At 48.5% G+C, this 15,898-nt stretch overlaps 1 long non-coding RNA gene across 1 annotated transcript in view; it reads left to right on the top strand.

The window, feature by feature from the left end:
* Nucleotides 1–10,007, top strand: part of LOC144175076 (uncharacterized) — a 50,732-nt gene extending 40,725 nt beyond the window's left edge. The window contains exon 7 of the long non-coding RNA XR_013323604.1: nt 9,579–10,007. This is a non-coding gene — a long non-coding RNA (uncharacterized LOC144175076). The remainder of the gene's footprint in view (nt 1–9,578) is intronic.
* The last annotated feature ends 5,891 nt before the right edge of the window (nt 10,008–15,898 follow it).

Genomic DNA, 15,898 nt, shown 5'->3' with positions numbered 1-15,898 from the left:
AGTGTAATGTGTGTTCAGGAAACACACCTGAATTCCAAGAACACAAATTTCTTGAATAGTTACCTGGTATACAGAAAGGACAGGGTTGGCTGCACACACTCTTCTGGCGGTGTGGCCATAATCGCCCGCAAATCCTTAGCATGCCACCCTGTCACCTAGAACACTATCCTTGAGGCTGTGGCAATTCGAACGATAATATTTAATAGGTTGGTAACGGTATGCTCCATATACATTCCTCCTGATGTTTCACTTTTAAACTCTGACTTCGAGGCGCTGGTTGACCAGCTACCCGAACCATACATCCTGACAGGCGACCTTAATGCTCACAACACTCTTTGGGGCTCTTCTCGCACGGATGCCCGAGGTCGCCTCATAGAGAAATTCCTTACATCTTCAGGAGCATGCCTTTTCAACAGTAAACAGCCTACATACCATAACATAGGACACAACACATACTCATGTCTTGACTTGGCGATTGGCTCCGCAGTTCTCTTTCCTCTCCTCGAGTGGGGTGTGGGCACTGACCCATACGGTAGTGACCACTTCCCCACCTCACTCACATACATAGGTAAAGGCCCATGCAGTCTATCTTCCCATATTAGGTTCAATGAAGGACGAGCTAACTGGAATACATTTAGAGAGACATCCAAACTACACCACACATCCATAGGACACCTACACGTCGAAGAAGCTACCCAACTCCTCACGGCGCACATCCTCGACGCCACCGAAAAGTCCATTCCCCACGCCTCTGGTGCCCCGCGGAACCAGCGGAGGCCGTGGTGGAATGAGGACTGTAGGCGGGCGCGAGAGGCCCAGAACAAGGCGTGGGGTATCCTTCGTCGGTACCCCACGTCGGGAAACCTCCTCTTGTTCAAACGGGCCAAGGCATTAGGAAAACGTGTGCGCCGTGAGGCAAAACGAGAGAGTTGGCGCTCATTCTTAACATCCATAAACTCTTACACTGACTCCCGCAAATTCTCGACACGAATACGCAAACTAAAAGGACAACAGACACACAGCCTGCCCCTGGTTAGTACAACAGGGGACAAACTGGAAGACCAGGCTAACACACTCGCACAACACTTCCAACACGTGTCCAGCTCAGCACACTACACTAGCACTTTCATTAAACACAAACAATTGGCTGAAAAGAAGTCTTTACTTGATAATGATAAGGCAACCTCCTCTTATAACTCGGAGTTTTCACTTCATGAGCTGAGGACCGCTTTGAGCACTTGTAAACCCTCAGCTCCAGGCCCAGACAACATCACATATACAATGATACAGCACCTACACTCAGACACTCTTCTAACACTCCTCCACCTATATAACAAGATTTGGCTTTCGGGGCACATTCCTCGCTCTTGGAGGGAGGCCATAGTAGTGGCTTTCCTAAAAGAAGGGAAGGACTCTTCCTCTCCTTCCAGTTACCGGCCCATTGCTTTGACAAGCTGCCTGTGCAAGCTCCTCGAGAAGATGATAAACCGTAGGCTCGTGTACTTTCTTGAGTACAATGGTCTTCTCGAGAGCTGCCAGGCAGGCTTCCGGGCAGGGCGATCCACACACGATCAATTAGTTGCACTGGAATCTTACATTAAGGATGCCTTTATACACAGACAGTGCTGCATGACCGTATTTTTTGATATCAGAGAAAGCTTATGATACGGCATGGCGTTATGGCATTCTTGCAGACTTAAAATCCTATGGTGTGACAGGTAACATGCTTAATACTCTTTCAAGTTACCTGTCTGAACGAACATTTCGTGTCAGGGTCGGTTCGGCACTTTCAAATGTTCACGTGCAGGAGAATGGCGTGCCTCAAGGTGGCGTATTGAGTTGCACCTTGTTTATAGTTAAGATGAACTCTCTCCGAAAGGCACTGCCACCAACCATATCCTGCTTGATGTATGTAGATGACGTTCAAATATCTTTCAAATCATGTAACATCCATTTGTGAACGTCAGGTCCATCTTGGGGTAAATAAACTTTCTCGCTGGGCAGATGAAAATGGATTTAAACTTAATCCTTCTAAAAGTACCTGCGTTGTATTCTCAAAAAGGCGGTGCATCCTGCCCGATCCCGACATAAAACTCTTTGGTGACTCGATTCCAGTAAAAAGAGAACACAAGTTTTTGGGTGTGGTGTTTGACGAGAGACTCTCATTCATATTCCACATAAAACGACTTAAACAAAAATGCCTAAAAACAATGAATATTCTAAAAGTCCTGTCTCACCAAGCGTCCGGTGCAGACAAACAACTCCTGCTTCGACTTTATGCCGCGTTGGTAGGGTCACGGTTGGACTACGGAAGCGTTGTGTATGGGTCAGCCACAAAAACAGCACTTAAAATGGTCGACCCAGTGCTTCACTTAGGGCTTCGCCTGTCTTGTGGGGCGTTCCGTACCAGTCCTGTCCACAGTCTTTTTGCAGAGTGCGACAAATGGTGCTTAGCGTACCAGCGAACTTATGTTGACCTCCTATATGCCTCCAAAATCTCATCAATGAATAACCATCCCTTTAAACCGGTTTTTAATGATACGTCCACAACTAAACTCTTTTTAAACAGCCCATCCATTCCTGTTCCTTTCTCGCAGAGAGTGAGGGACGAGGTGACCATTCATGACGTCTCCCTCTTAGACACATTCAAATCATCTCAAACTGATCTTGTAGCACCATGGCATCTTCGTCCTGTGGCATGTGACTTGTCTTTCGTACAATACAATAAGAACAGGACACCAAGAAGTGGGATTTTGCAGCATTTCATGCATCTGCAGAATAAATACAGGGCTGCAGAGTTTTTCAGCGATGCATCTGAAACGTCCACTGCGGTGTCTTGTGCTGCGCATGGGCCCAATTTTGATGCATGTAGAACAATGAATGTTAATACAAGTATTTTTACAGCAGAGGCATATGGCATATTTCTAGTTGTAAGTCACATAGTTGAACATCATATTCCTACATCCGTCATTTATACAGATTCGTTGAGCGTCGTCCGTGCATTATCATCCGGAAAGTCATCAAAAAACCATGTCATTAATCTTGTCTTCAAAACGATTATGGTAGCTTATTCTTCAAACCTTGGGGTGACTGTGTGTTGGGTGCCAGGCCACTCTGGCATTGGCGGTAATGAAGTGGCGGATGAAATGGCCGCCAATGCTGCACTCCGAAACACAGTCGACATGGCAACACTACCTTACACAGACCTCAAGCCACACATTACACAACAACTCCGTAAAACTTGGCAAGCAGACTGGAGCGAACAAGCAGACAGTAAACTACACGTAATAAAACCACACTTGGGACAATACACTACTGACTCACACAACAGGCACATTGAAGTTACCTTAGCTAGGTTACAGATAGGCCATACGCATGTAACGCACTCGCACCTGCTCACGGGGATCTCCAAGACCCCTGTGTAGCAGGTGTGGGGAGGGCCTATCCGTAGTCCACACACTCATACAATGCAAGGCACTTGACACAACACGACACAAACACTTCAGAGAACTCTACAGACAAATTCCCCTACACCCATCTCTTTTTTTAGCTGACGATGCCATGGTTTCTGTGAAACGCGTTTTTAAATATTTGTCAGATGTTAAGTTTTTAAGCCTCATTTCCTATCATGCGTAATCACATCTGGCCCTATACACCAGCGATCACCATTATCTTTATTGATCTTACTATGTCCAGTTTACACATTTTATACCTACCTTTTGTGGTAATCACTTGTTTTCATTAAATAACTTCTCTGGCGCTCTTTGCCCTCGTCGGCCTTGCGCCATTAAACACCAACCATCATCATCATCCCGACCCGGCCAGCGCCCTACTGAGATCGACGAATAACTGTCCAACACGAACCGAGGACCTGCCTGCTTCAACCGCTCGCCGTCGCCCTACCGGTACCAGTCGTCAAACCACCATAACACCGCTGACTTCTCACGTGGTAGGTCCCCCAGCCCACGCGGGGGAAACTAAAAGCAGCAACTTCTGGAGGTGAAGTTGCAGAACGGCGAAAAAACGAAAACCCTCCAACGACGCATGCCGCACCGAACACCGTACCTGCAGCCCAACGACTCGATCTAGCCCGGACGTGACTCCCGAACCCGACAACGATACGACGCGACGCGTACCCGAAACGACAGAGCCTGCCGCTGAGAAGATGACGAGAATGACGACGCATGGTGCCCGACCGTCAACACGAACAAGCCGAGATTCAACGCCCCGACGCACCAGAAACTCGAGGAAAGCGGCGTCCGACGTCCAGTTGTCCATCGACGGCTTTGACGTAGTCGCCCCCATCGACACGGGAGCCGACTACTCGGTAATGAGCGGCTCATTCGCGTCGAAGCTGAAGAAAGTTACGACAACACGTGCTAGCTGGCCTGAAGTGGCACACCTGCCTCGTATACCTCGACAACGTTGTGGTATTCTCTCGGACTTTGAACGAACACATCGCAAGGTTGCAGTCGGTACTCGAGGCCATTCGTAAGTCGGGGTTGACGCTGAAGCCTGCAAAGTGCCGTTTCGCATACGGGGAACTCAAGTTCTTGGGCCACGTCGTCAACGCCGCGGGAGTCCTACATGACCCGGCAAAAACTTCAGCCATTGCGAACTTCCCAAGGCCGAAAGACAAGAAGGGCGTGCGAAGATTTCTCGGGCTGTGCGCATACTACCGGCGCTTCGTCGCAAACTTCGCATGCATTGCAGAGCCACTCACGCGCTTGACGAAAGATAGCACCCCTTTCAGCTGGGAAAACGACCAAGAAAAAGCATTCTGCGAGCTGCAAAAACGCCTGCAAAGCCCGCCCGTGCTCGTTCATTTCGACGAAAATGCCGAAACGGAAATGTACACGGACGCCAGTGATATAGGCTTGGGTGCCGTCCTTGTCCAAAAGCAAAGCGGCTGCGAAAGGGTAATCGCCTATGCCAGCCGTGGTCTGTCGAAGGAGGAGAAAAACTATTCTGCCTCTGAGAAAGAGTGCCTGGCTATTATAAGGGCGATTTCAAAATTTCGCCCATACGTGTATGGAAGGCCATTCAAGGTTGTAACAGACCACCATGCGCTGTGTTGGCTCGCCAATTTGAAGGACCCCTCTGGCCGTCTTGGGCGGTGGAGCTTGCGCCTGCAGGAGGTCGACGTTACAGTTGTTTATAAATCCGGCAGGAAACACTCCGACGCCGACTGCCTGTCCCGCGCCCCCGTCGACCCCCCACCACAAGACTCTGATGAAGACAGGCGCGTTCTTCGGGATCGTGACGGAGAGCGACCTAGCCGCCCAGCAGCGTGCCGACCACGACTTACGCGTCATAATCGAGTACCTCGAGGGATGCAACGTTGCCGTTCCTAGGACCTTCAAACGCGGCTTACCAGCATTCAGCCTGAGAACCTCCGTCCTCGTGAAGAATTTCAGCCCCGGAACAAGAGCGAATTACCTTCTCGTCATCCCCGCGGACCTTCGTGACGAAATTTTGGAAGCGTGCCACGACGACCCGTCTTCCGGACATCTGGGCACAGCCCGCACTATTGGAAAAATCAAGGCGAGGTACTACTGGCCCGGCCTTACCTCTGACGTCACCCACTACGTCCGGAGCTGCCGTGACTGCCAGCGACGAAAAACGCCGCCGACAAGACCCGCCGGACTTCTGCAACCGATCGCCGTCCCATCGAGACCATTTCAACAGATTTGAATGGACCTTTTAGGCCCGTTCCCTACGACACGATCACAGAACAAGTGGATTGTCGTAGCGACAGCCTACATGACGCGCTACGCAGAGACCGCCGCTCTTCCGAGGGGGACTGCACAAGAAGTGGCGAAGTTCTTTATAAGCCAAGTTGTGCTGCGACATGGAGCCCCAGAAGTCCTAATCACAGACCGCGGAATGGCATTTACAGCGAAGCTGATGCAAGGAGTATTACGTTACAGCAACACGGATCACCGAAGAACGACGGCGTACCACCCCCAAACGAACGGACTAACAGAACGTCTGAACAAGACAATCGCAGATATGCTGTCAATGTACGTTGACGTCGAACATAAGACTTCGGACTAAGTACTCCCGTATGTCACGTTTGCGTGCAACACGGCTATCCAGTAGACGACGCAGCTGACGCCGTTCGAGCTTGTCTACGGTAGAAGGCCGACTACGATGCTCGACGCCATGCTTCCGCACGTATAAGACTACGACCTCAACGCCGATGTCCACGGATATCTTCAACGTGCGGAGGAGGCCCGCCAGCTCGCTCGAGTTCGTATAACGGACCAGCAGCTGGTGGATGCGGGCCGCTACAACCTCCGACGCCGAGACGCCGAGTACCAACCAGGGGATCGTGTGTGGGTTTGGACTCCCATCCGACGACGCGGACTGAGTGAGAAGCTCCTGCGACAGTATTTCGGTCCCTACCAGATTCTACGACGTGTTGGCCAACTTACCTACGAAGTGATCCCCGATGGTGACTCCGGCACATCACGACAACGCACGCGGCCTGAAGTCGTCCACGTGGTTCGCTTAAAACCTTTCTACGGACAATGACGAACTTTTATTTTCATTTGTTCGACTGTCGCTTATGTTAGCATCGGGCCGATGCACTCTTAGAGGGGGGGGGTAATGCCGCGAACCATATATTGGGTTTGTTTATTTGTGTTTTGCTTTTACCGCCCGGCTGCGCCCGTCTGTGTTATCTCTGCGCCCAGGGAAGCGCGTGTTCCATTCTTTCTTTCTGTGCCGCATGTGTTATCTGTTGTGATAGGGAGAGCATTCCGATCTAACGTGAACAGCCCAGAATAATCTTCTTGGATCTACTATGTTCTCGATGTGAATCGACGTTTCGAGAACCACGCGCGCCGAAAGATAAAAAGCCTGCAGTGCGGACGCCGGGGCATTCGATTCTGCGACGCTCGCCGACGCACGTACGTCACTTTGATGACCGTAGCTTCGCCGCCTCTGTGTCCTTGCACTTTATAAGCGACCCCAAACCATCCAAACGCAGTGCTCCTCTATATTTAAAAAAGAAACAGCATCCGGCGCCAGGGTTCGATCCGAGGACTTTGCGGCCGCAGCGCGACGCGCTACCGACTAAGCCACGGACGCCACGCTGATATCAGTGTGAGCATCCTTATATCTTTAACGCATTCAAACTACGTCGTCAGCGGCGTGCGTTCGCGACTCAGCGGCGTTATAGCGGCTTGATAACTGCGTGGTGTACACGTGATACTACAAACCCGATGGAAGAGAAGGCGGCTAGGCGGTGGGCTGCGGGGGCCGAGCGCAAGCGCCGCAAGCGGGCCGACAACCGTGCATTCGCACTTTCACATTCTCCCCCTCGGAGAAATGCGGGGGAATTTTTTCAGTTGTTAGGGGAGCAAACGTTCGCTCCAGTAAACTTGTTTCTTTTCCAAACAACTGCGTCGTCCTTGACTTCGTGACAATATATAGCCCGTTTACATTTTTATTAGGTTAAGCATTTCAAGCAGCTTAGATGACTACTTCTTGTATAGCGCTCGTGCAGTACGCCTTCCCGAAATTCCTACAATATCTCAAGTTTTGCGACTGCTCCCTTTAGCCGGAAAAGAGTTCGCAGATGTGTGGTCGTGCTGCTGACCGCTGTGCTAGTTCACCGAGCACATGAAAGTAATTTCTGCACCTTGGTTTTACTTTGTACGACAGCATTTACAGTTGATTATAATTATTTAGTGCCTGTAATAACTTCGCTTACTCTTGTCCCGCCTACAATTGGCCTTATGTTTTTCTACAACCCTAACAGTCAGTGAAGCGTCGCATGTGCGCTTGTGTGGAGTGACCTGGACTTAGAGATTGCTACAGTCTACAAACTAACAAACTAAAAGCATATCCTTCCTGGCACAAATATGCCATGGCTTAGTTTCGAACGAGCGAACGAATTGCGGCGACCCGCCGACCGACTAAACAATTGGCCGACTGATTCTGTCGGAGGATCGGGGCGAGCCGTGCAGTAGCGTAGCCCGGTGAAGGTATCTTATTCTGACGTCACATGAAATGTCATAGGGAATCGGCAAGGAGGATGCAAAGAGGAGGGCAGCATTTTCGAATTGATTTTTCTACTGAATAAAGTCGCCTAAACGCGGTGACAGGGGTCCAAACAGGGCCTATAGACTCCAGAATACAAGTTGCGCTAGTAGTCCCGCTATTTTTACAACTTACTTCAGTGTCCTTTTAAGAGAATTCTCGATTGAGATGTTTATCTAGTCCAAACCTTTCTACAGTACTAAATCTGCTACCACACTTCACACTTATCAACATTGTTGAGATAGAGAAAACGTGAGGCGCACTTGTTGCAAAACATTTATGCACAACTGATACTAGGAGTGTTCTTTTATTTAAAATAGATGTGGTCATAGTCTTTGAAATCACAAGATGAAAAACAGGGATAAAAAATACAAAAATGACTTGCGCTCAAGACAGGATCGCGCCGCTGGAGCACAAAGTCGAACAGCAACAAGAGGTCCTAGCAGATTTCGTGGCAGCAGAGCGAACCCAAGAAATTTGAGTGGCATACATCCAGGCCATGTGGTGCAATGGGAGGGCCGAGACACGAAGAGAAAAGGGTGAGATATTGGTAGGAGAGGAGAGCGAGTCACCTGGCAGAGGTCGCCGAAGGCTATCGTATCCCCAAATTTCCGTGAAGTGAGGAGATACGGGGTCAATTTTTTCCTTGAACACCAGTTCACATACTAGCCTAACCATATCTGCTTTCTTTGATAAGTGTTTACCTCTTGTTATAATTGGTGCTACAAGACGGGATAGTCCTGAACACGGCAATTACGCGCAATACATTAGCCGACGGTTTTTTCGGACTAGAAATATTCACACCTGCTGGATGTTGCGCAGTTTCCCGAGGAACTGCCAGTTGTTCCATAGGAGTGATGTATGTGAACAACGGATATTTCGGACAACATAAAGCCAGAAGTTCGATTATACAGAAACCATTTTCTGCAACAAAGACACGGTGCGACTCCAGGACGACGCCATTCTAAATCCTAGTCCACCTGGCTAGCCTCAGATTGAATGAGGATTGCACAAATTTGATCTTGGAGGCCATATTTCCCAATGGAGTCTGCTGCGGAAGCAATCTCGAAGTCCGGAAACGTGTCAGACGTGGTCAGTTCTTTTAGACAGAAATTTTGAGGCACCAGATGACGCCGAATTACAAGCAACATCATCCTCAGGTTTGTCCTGTGTGGGGCATCGTGCACGTTGTTCTGTTACTTGATCGGTAGCCATTGTGTGACTGTGGTTCACGGGGCTCACCAAATACCTTTTGCACTGTGCGTACCATCAAAAGCGCTGTGTTGTGGCCATTCAGTGTTCACGACGAAAACGTGACGCTTGCGGAGATGCAAGCAGAGCTCCTCACACTGAGGAGTGTAAGGCAAGGAACCATTCGTGGCTTTGTTAGTTCTATTTACCGTAAAGAAAGTTCGCTTTTGCGACTCGCCAATTTTTCGGACTACTCTTTCATTCGGACTATTTTTCGTTCCCCTCTAGGTCTGAAACATCGGTCGGCTACTGTATTGCAAATACTTTTTTTCTTTCAGCACGTGGTACACCCGGGTACGTACGAAGATGGACCAGTTCGTGGTTGGGTAAACGCAACGTACAACGTAACCACATGCAAAAAGTCAGGAAATGAAACCCTCTGCCGTGACAAAGTGGAAGCTGTTCCTGTTTGCTAGCCTGAAAATCAACATTTTTTGGGGGTTCAGAATCACAACCACAAGCATGCTGTGCAAACATAAATGCTGTCGTTGTATGGTGCTTTGCCTTCGTGTGGGAACTCAAGCAGAGTACCGTTTTTATCAAACAAGCAGGAGCAGAATCCTTTTCTACAATCCTGAAATGCAGAAATAAATATTTCGTGCATTCACAAATGATTGTTTGATGTTAGTTTGCGAAAAACGTCACTGGAAACCACCCCTTGCAAAATTGTAATACACCTCATTCATCTCCAGGCATGGAATAAATAAAACTTCTACGCACTCAAGGTAGGCTTTCTCGGACGATTTGCACCGTGACAAACCAGTCGCTAATGCATACGTACACACGTTAAATATATTTGAAGCTTCTATTTAAACAGAGCAAGTTCTATGTCCTACGAAACGTAAGTCGATGACCCGCCGGGGTCCACTGATTGAGGTGCACTACGAGGGTTCAATGCGTTCAGTGATCGCTTGCTGGTAAGATTGAGTGTTTTGCTGTGGGAATTATTTGAAACTCAATACAGTCAACAAACGTTTTACGACCATTGCTTATAGAATGATGTGTTTCTGCGTATTTAAGCAGTGAATAATTAAGTATCATACAAAGTGGCCTGGAGACTGCTTGAATAAACTGTTCATAACAAGAAACCTTAAGCATGTTACAAAGTGACTTGAAAACTACTTGAACAAACTGTTCATAACGAGAAACCTCATTTATTCATTTATACTCCACTTCACGAATGCACGATAGTCCTGTTGTATTCAATACCTGGATTCTCCGTAAGAAAGACTTGGCAGATAACCACTTACCAATAAGTCGCTCATTGACGCGTAGATTGCCTCATTAATAGAGTCAAGTAGGAGCTCCAGAACGTTCGGGTCTGCGACATACTTCGGCAGTATTGAACCGGCTCGCTCAAACTCACAATTTCTGTGGAATTACCTTCTTCCGACTAAAATTCAGTCATTGCTGAACAAATCATCTGAGCTCAATTAAACTCAAACTCACAGCGAGCGCAAAACTCACAATTCACTCGGGTTCAGAACTCTGTCGCGATAGCCAAGGAGAGATGAGAATGAACCCGTTTGAACGCTATAGCACGGTGATCCCAAACAAAGGTCCATGTTTATTCTCAGCTCATGGCTGGCGCTGCACTCATCGGTGATGGCGCAGCCCAACACTATCACTCTTGGGGATTGCTTCTGTGCGGCACCAGACGCGTGTGCGAGCTAGGTCGCCGCTACAACTCAAGTGAACTCAGAACTCACTTTGTCTCTGAGGTCACTCGGACTCAAAACTCATATGGGCTCAGATGCAGCCTGGCCTCAAGTGGACTCAGTACTCAAATGGAGGCAGAGCTCAAACGAGCTCCAATGGCCTCGGACATCAAATGAATTGATAATTCGAAATTCACGCGGTTGGAAGAAACACATGTGCTCAAGTTTGTGTTCTTAACTTATTGCATTTAGTATGGCGTAATAACGCCAATAAGGACGGAAACAATTTTTTCTGCAGGTTTAATACAGGGGCACTTGCTAAGCTGTGATTGCTAGCGCCGCTTTCGAGCCAATGTATGTTTGGAATTACATACCCTTAATATCAGCTGTGTTCATGGCAGAGGATTTGTTCGTTCGTTCGTTCGTTCGTTCGTTATACGTACCGCTGTTGGTGTCCACGCGTTTCGCTTTTAGCATTAGGCAATGAAAACAACTCTGTTTTCGAAAACTTTAATAGGCAGCTTGTTGGAACTTTTTTCTCTTGTGGGCTGTAGCAGATAACACTGATTATCATCAGTCTTCACCAGCACGGACCGAGCGGTGGCACGCGTTCGCGCTCCACGTGAAGCTGTCCTATTAAAGCCCTCATTCTCATCAGACGTGCGCTCTCCGCTCTCTTTCGACGGCTTGACAGCCGGAGGACATCAAGGTTCATTACATGGTGCCGGAAACCCGGGATCTCGCGACAAGACCTACCTCATCGACGCCCGGAGCCGCGCAAGCTCTTTGAACCGACGTGGCACCGGCGACCTTGGCCCCCGGAATCCCCGAGCGCCAGTAAGTCTAAGCTGCCTCAGCTTGGCTTATTCAAGTTTGACGGGAACCGAAAGAACTGTCAGCGTTTCTGGATGCAGTTTTCATCGTCTGTGCACAACAACAGCGAACTGAGCACTGCAGATAAATTCAGCTATTTGAACACCCTTGTGACTGGGGCAGCCGCGTCAGCCATCTCTGGGCTTCCGGCCAGCGAGGAGTGCTACAAGGACGCAGTTGACCTCCTGAAGAAGCGCTTCGGAGACGAAAGAATCACCGTCCAAGGTCATCTCAGAAGCCTTCTGGACCAGAAACCGGTTTCGTCGTCTAGCAACTCACAGCAACTTCGACATATCTATGATCAGATACAAGTGCATGTACGTAGTCTGAAGGCCCTTGGCACCAGTCCCGCTAATTACTGCTTGATGCTACGGGAGGTTCTCTTTAGAACGCTACCGCCCGACCACGAACTCTTCAAGATTTGATTGATTGTGGGGTTTAACGCGCCGACGCAACGCAGGTGATGAGGCGCGCCGTAGTGGAGGGCTCCGGATTAATTTTGACCACCTGGGGATCTTTAACGTGCGCCGAAATCTCGTACACACGGGCGTTTTTGCTTTTCGCCTCCATCAGAAAAGCGGCCGCCGAGGCCGGGAATTGAACCCGCGACCTCGTGCTCAGCAGCGCAACGCCTTAGCCACTGAGCCACCGCGGCGGGTGAACTCTTTAAGTCACCGATGTGTACTTCAACGACATCCAGCTCCACTCAAGCCGTAGTTAGCCAACAGAACGAGACGGCACAACCCGAACAAGAACTCCAGAAGCTTCTCGAGTTTTTCGACCATCAAGTTCGCTGTCGAGAAGCCTTGGAGCGTCAAACAGCTGTGACAACACCGGACGTCGCCGTGACACCCCAAGAGCCACCCACACAACGATCTCGGAACGCACACACCGTGCCATCTCTGCAGAGCTCAGTGAGCCTTCAATGGTGCTTGTTCTGCCAGACGACAAAACATCGTTCCGAGGCATGCGACTGCGAAGAATGGAGCCCTACCTCCAAGAAGCAGCTGCTCGCCAAGGAAGGTCGATGCTTCCGGTGTCCGAAGAAGGGCCACTTGGCCAAGGACTGCCGAGGTCAAGTGCGGTGCGGCAAGTGTGCTCGAAAGCATGCAACTACCATGTGCACGGCAGAGGCTCCGAGCAGCAGCAACATGGCCTCTACACCGGTCAGCCTGGTGTCTCGGCAAACTGGCCTCACAATCCTCCTCCAAACTTTTACAGCAACCGCCGCGGGCTCCGCATCCTTGAGCCACCGAATTCTTTTCGATGGTGGAAGCCAACGCAGTTTCATAACTGTAGATGCGTCCAAGATATTAGGCTGCGAATTCATAGAAAAGGAGACCTTGACTATTTGGTGTTTTGGGAAGACAAAAACTGATGCGAACCTTTCGAAAAGTACGCCTGCTCATCGTTGTGGAAAATACAGAAAGGCCCGTGCAGATTGAAGCACTTGAAATTCAGGCGATTTGCAACCAGCATATTCCTATACCGGACGACCAAGTCATCGAGATGATGAGCGAAATGCACTTGGACGCACGAGCCCTCAGCGCACAACGACTCGGCGAAATAAAAACATTGATTGTTGTGGTGCGGACCACTACTGGAGTCTAGTAACAGGCAATCTAAAATCGCTGACCACCACGCTAAAAGCAGTGGAAACATTGCTAGGCTGGACGGTTCAAGGACCAATGCCATTAGGAGGCAACAGGACTCACTGTGCAAGCATTACTGTGCTTACAGCGACGGTGAAAGACGATGAGTTGAAACTTCTGAACCATGACTCAGTCTTTCAAAGCATCGGCGTAAATTGCCAGGACAAACAAAGCTCTGACACCGAAACGCTATTGTCACGGTTTGAAAAAACACTCCCGGAGATGGACGAACGACATGAGATTGCGCTCCCGCGGAAAGCAGTGGTTCACCCGGCGGATCACATTGGCGTTACGAAGATGGGGCTTCCGAGCCCAACACATCATCGAAGCAAAGATGCCAAGCACACAAAGAATGATAAAGAAACGATCCTAACATCTCTGGATTAAAGAACCACCGAAGTACAACGGGCAGAGCCTTATCTCGTTGTCGTGGAAGAGGATCACTTTGACGTGGAGGGGAACTGTATTAGCTAGAAGCATCTTTTCTCGCAAACTCCAATCGAGAAGTTGCGACTCTTTGTCGACCGCGACGATTTATTGCGAGTTCGGGGAAAGGCGTTCAGCAAAGACACATATGGCGCACAGTTCCCTACACTTCTGCCGAAGAACGCGGACTTTGCAGCAATCGTGACCCAGTACGCCAATGAAGAGATTCGACATGGAGGAGTACCAGACTTCTTGGCCCAAGCTAACCGCAGTTTTCGAATGACATGCACCCGACAACCATTTAGTAAGACTCTACTAGGCTTTCCTTCCGAACGTTTGGGTTCGAAGCCCCTAGTGCAAGAAACGCCTCGGCTCTACAAAGACCGTTCAACTCTGGCCCACTTACGTCATCTGTCGGTGGGGGAGAGTGTGGAACTTCTTTCTCTTCTTCGCTGTAGCAGATGACACTCATTATCATCAGTCTTCACCAGCACGGACCGAGCGGTGGCACGCGCTCGCGCCGCACGCGGAGCAGTTCGATTAAAGGCCTCATTCTCATCACACGTGCGCTGTCCGCTCTCTTTCGACGGCTTGGCAGCCGGAGGACCTCGAGGTCCATTACTCAGCTGATTCGAAGAAAGATTGAGGTCTACTAAGCGTCTTCAGATTTTAAATTGGTATCCCTTTCACCAAGTTTTAAATGCCGTATTTCGGAATCCAATGGTGTGACAAAGCCTTCACATGGTTGTTATATCCTGGGGTTACGTAAACTTTACAACCCCCTTACACCCTAAGAATCCCCCTCACAAATTATACAAACCGTTATCATATCCCTGAAGAAAAATACCGACAAGAAACATTCCGTATTAAATACGTTCTATTTTAATAAATCATAACAGCCATAACTCGCACAACCTTTTTTGCAAAGAAATAAAATAAATATTTAGATCAAGCAACAACTATTCAGTCATACTGGGCTGGAGCTTTTACTTTTGCAAAGTGGTTACGATATCCAACTTTATTTAGACAAATTCATATAGCGATTTCACGTTGCAGTCATCATTATTATTTCTAGCAGTGTTGTAGAGTTTTCTCTATATTTGAGTTACTAGAAAATGTGAAGTACTGAGCCTGGTTTTGATGCTTAAATTTCAACTTATGTCATGATAACTGTTGCCCCTCAATATTTCAATCTCTATCTCTTTTCTTGCCTACTCATACGGGCTCCCTGTTTACACCAAATGCAGTGTTTGAACTTTCCCGTTGGGAATATAATAATTGAACATTTTTATCGCCCGGAACGAAAATGCTTTCCCTCAGAATCAGAATAAAAAACCAACTCGGACGACTTGAAACGGCTCACACGAAACAATGCAAATCATTTATTCGTAGGCAGCAAGTGCCACCAATTTAGTAAAAATAAAACAACGTAACTTTATTATCAAACCTCTTTTTGCACATAAACGCACACAAAATTATCGAGAAAGTCGTTGTGAAAACTTAACCACAAACGACGCCAAATTGAGGGGGCGTTAAAGTGCAATGCTAAAGTGCAAGGGGTAGCTAAACATAGATTTTAAAGGGGCCATCAAGACAAAACACAGGTTTGGTTCATTCAAAAGACTGCCTCGTTAGAATCATACTGACACCAGTTTCAAAGTAATTTTCGCTCAAATAAGCTTATAATTAGGAAAAAAAGGGAATGGCTATGTGACTCACTCGCTCATTTCCCGCAACAGAACCTATGATGGCATACCAGCCAGCTCTGCGATTGGCGAGGGCCAGCAAAAGCAAACGAAAATTAGGCAGAGCTTAAAAGCTTGCCGAACGAGCTATTTGCGCTTAAATTAGGACACATTCTTTTCAAAGCAATAAGATGGGTGGGACAAACAGTGGAAGTTACGAAAGCACGCGTGAACATAGAAGTATCGATGAGTACTGCAGTTGGTACTGCGCGCACTATGCTTGCTTTATCTGCAGAGGACTGCG

This window comes from Haemaphysalis longicornis, unplaced genomic scaffold (genome assembly GCF_048455015.1).
Source record: "Haemaphysalis longicornis isolate Haplotype H1 unplaced genomic scaffold, Haemaphysalis longicornis Haplotype H1 scaffold_3, whole genome shotgun sequence".
Lineage (NCBI taxonomy): Eukaryota > Metazoa > Arthropoda > Arachnida > Ixodida > Ixodidae > Haemaphysalis > Haemaphysalis longicornis.
The sequence above is the reverse complement of the archived record's forward strand: the minus strand, read 5'-3'. Positions and strand labels throughout refer to the sequence as shown.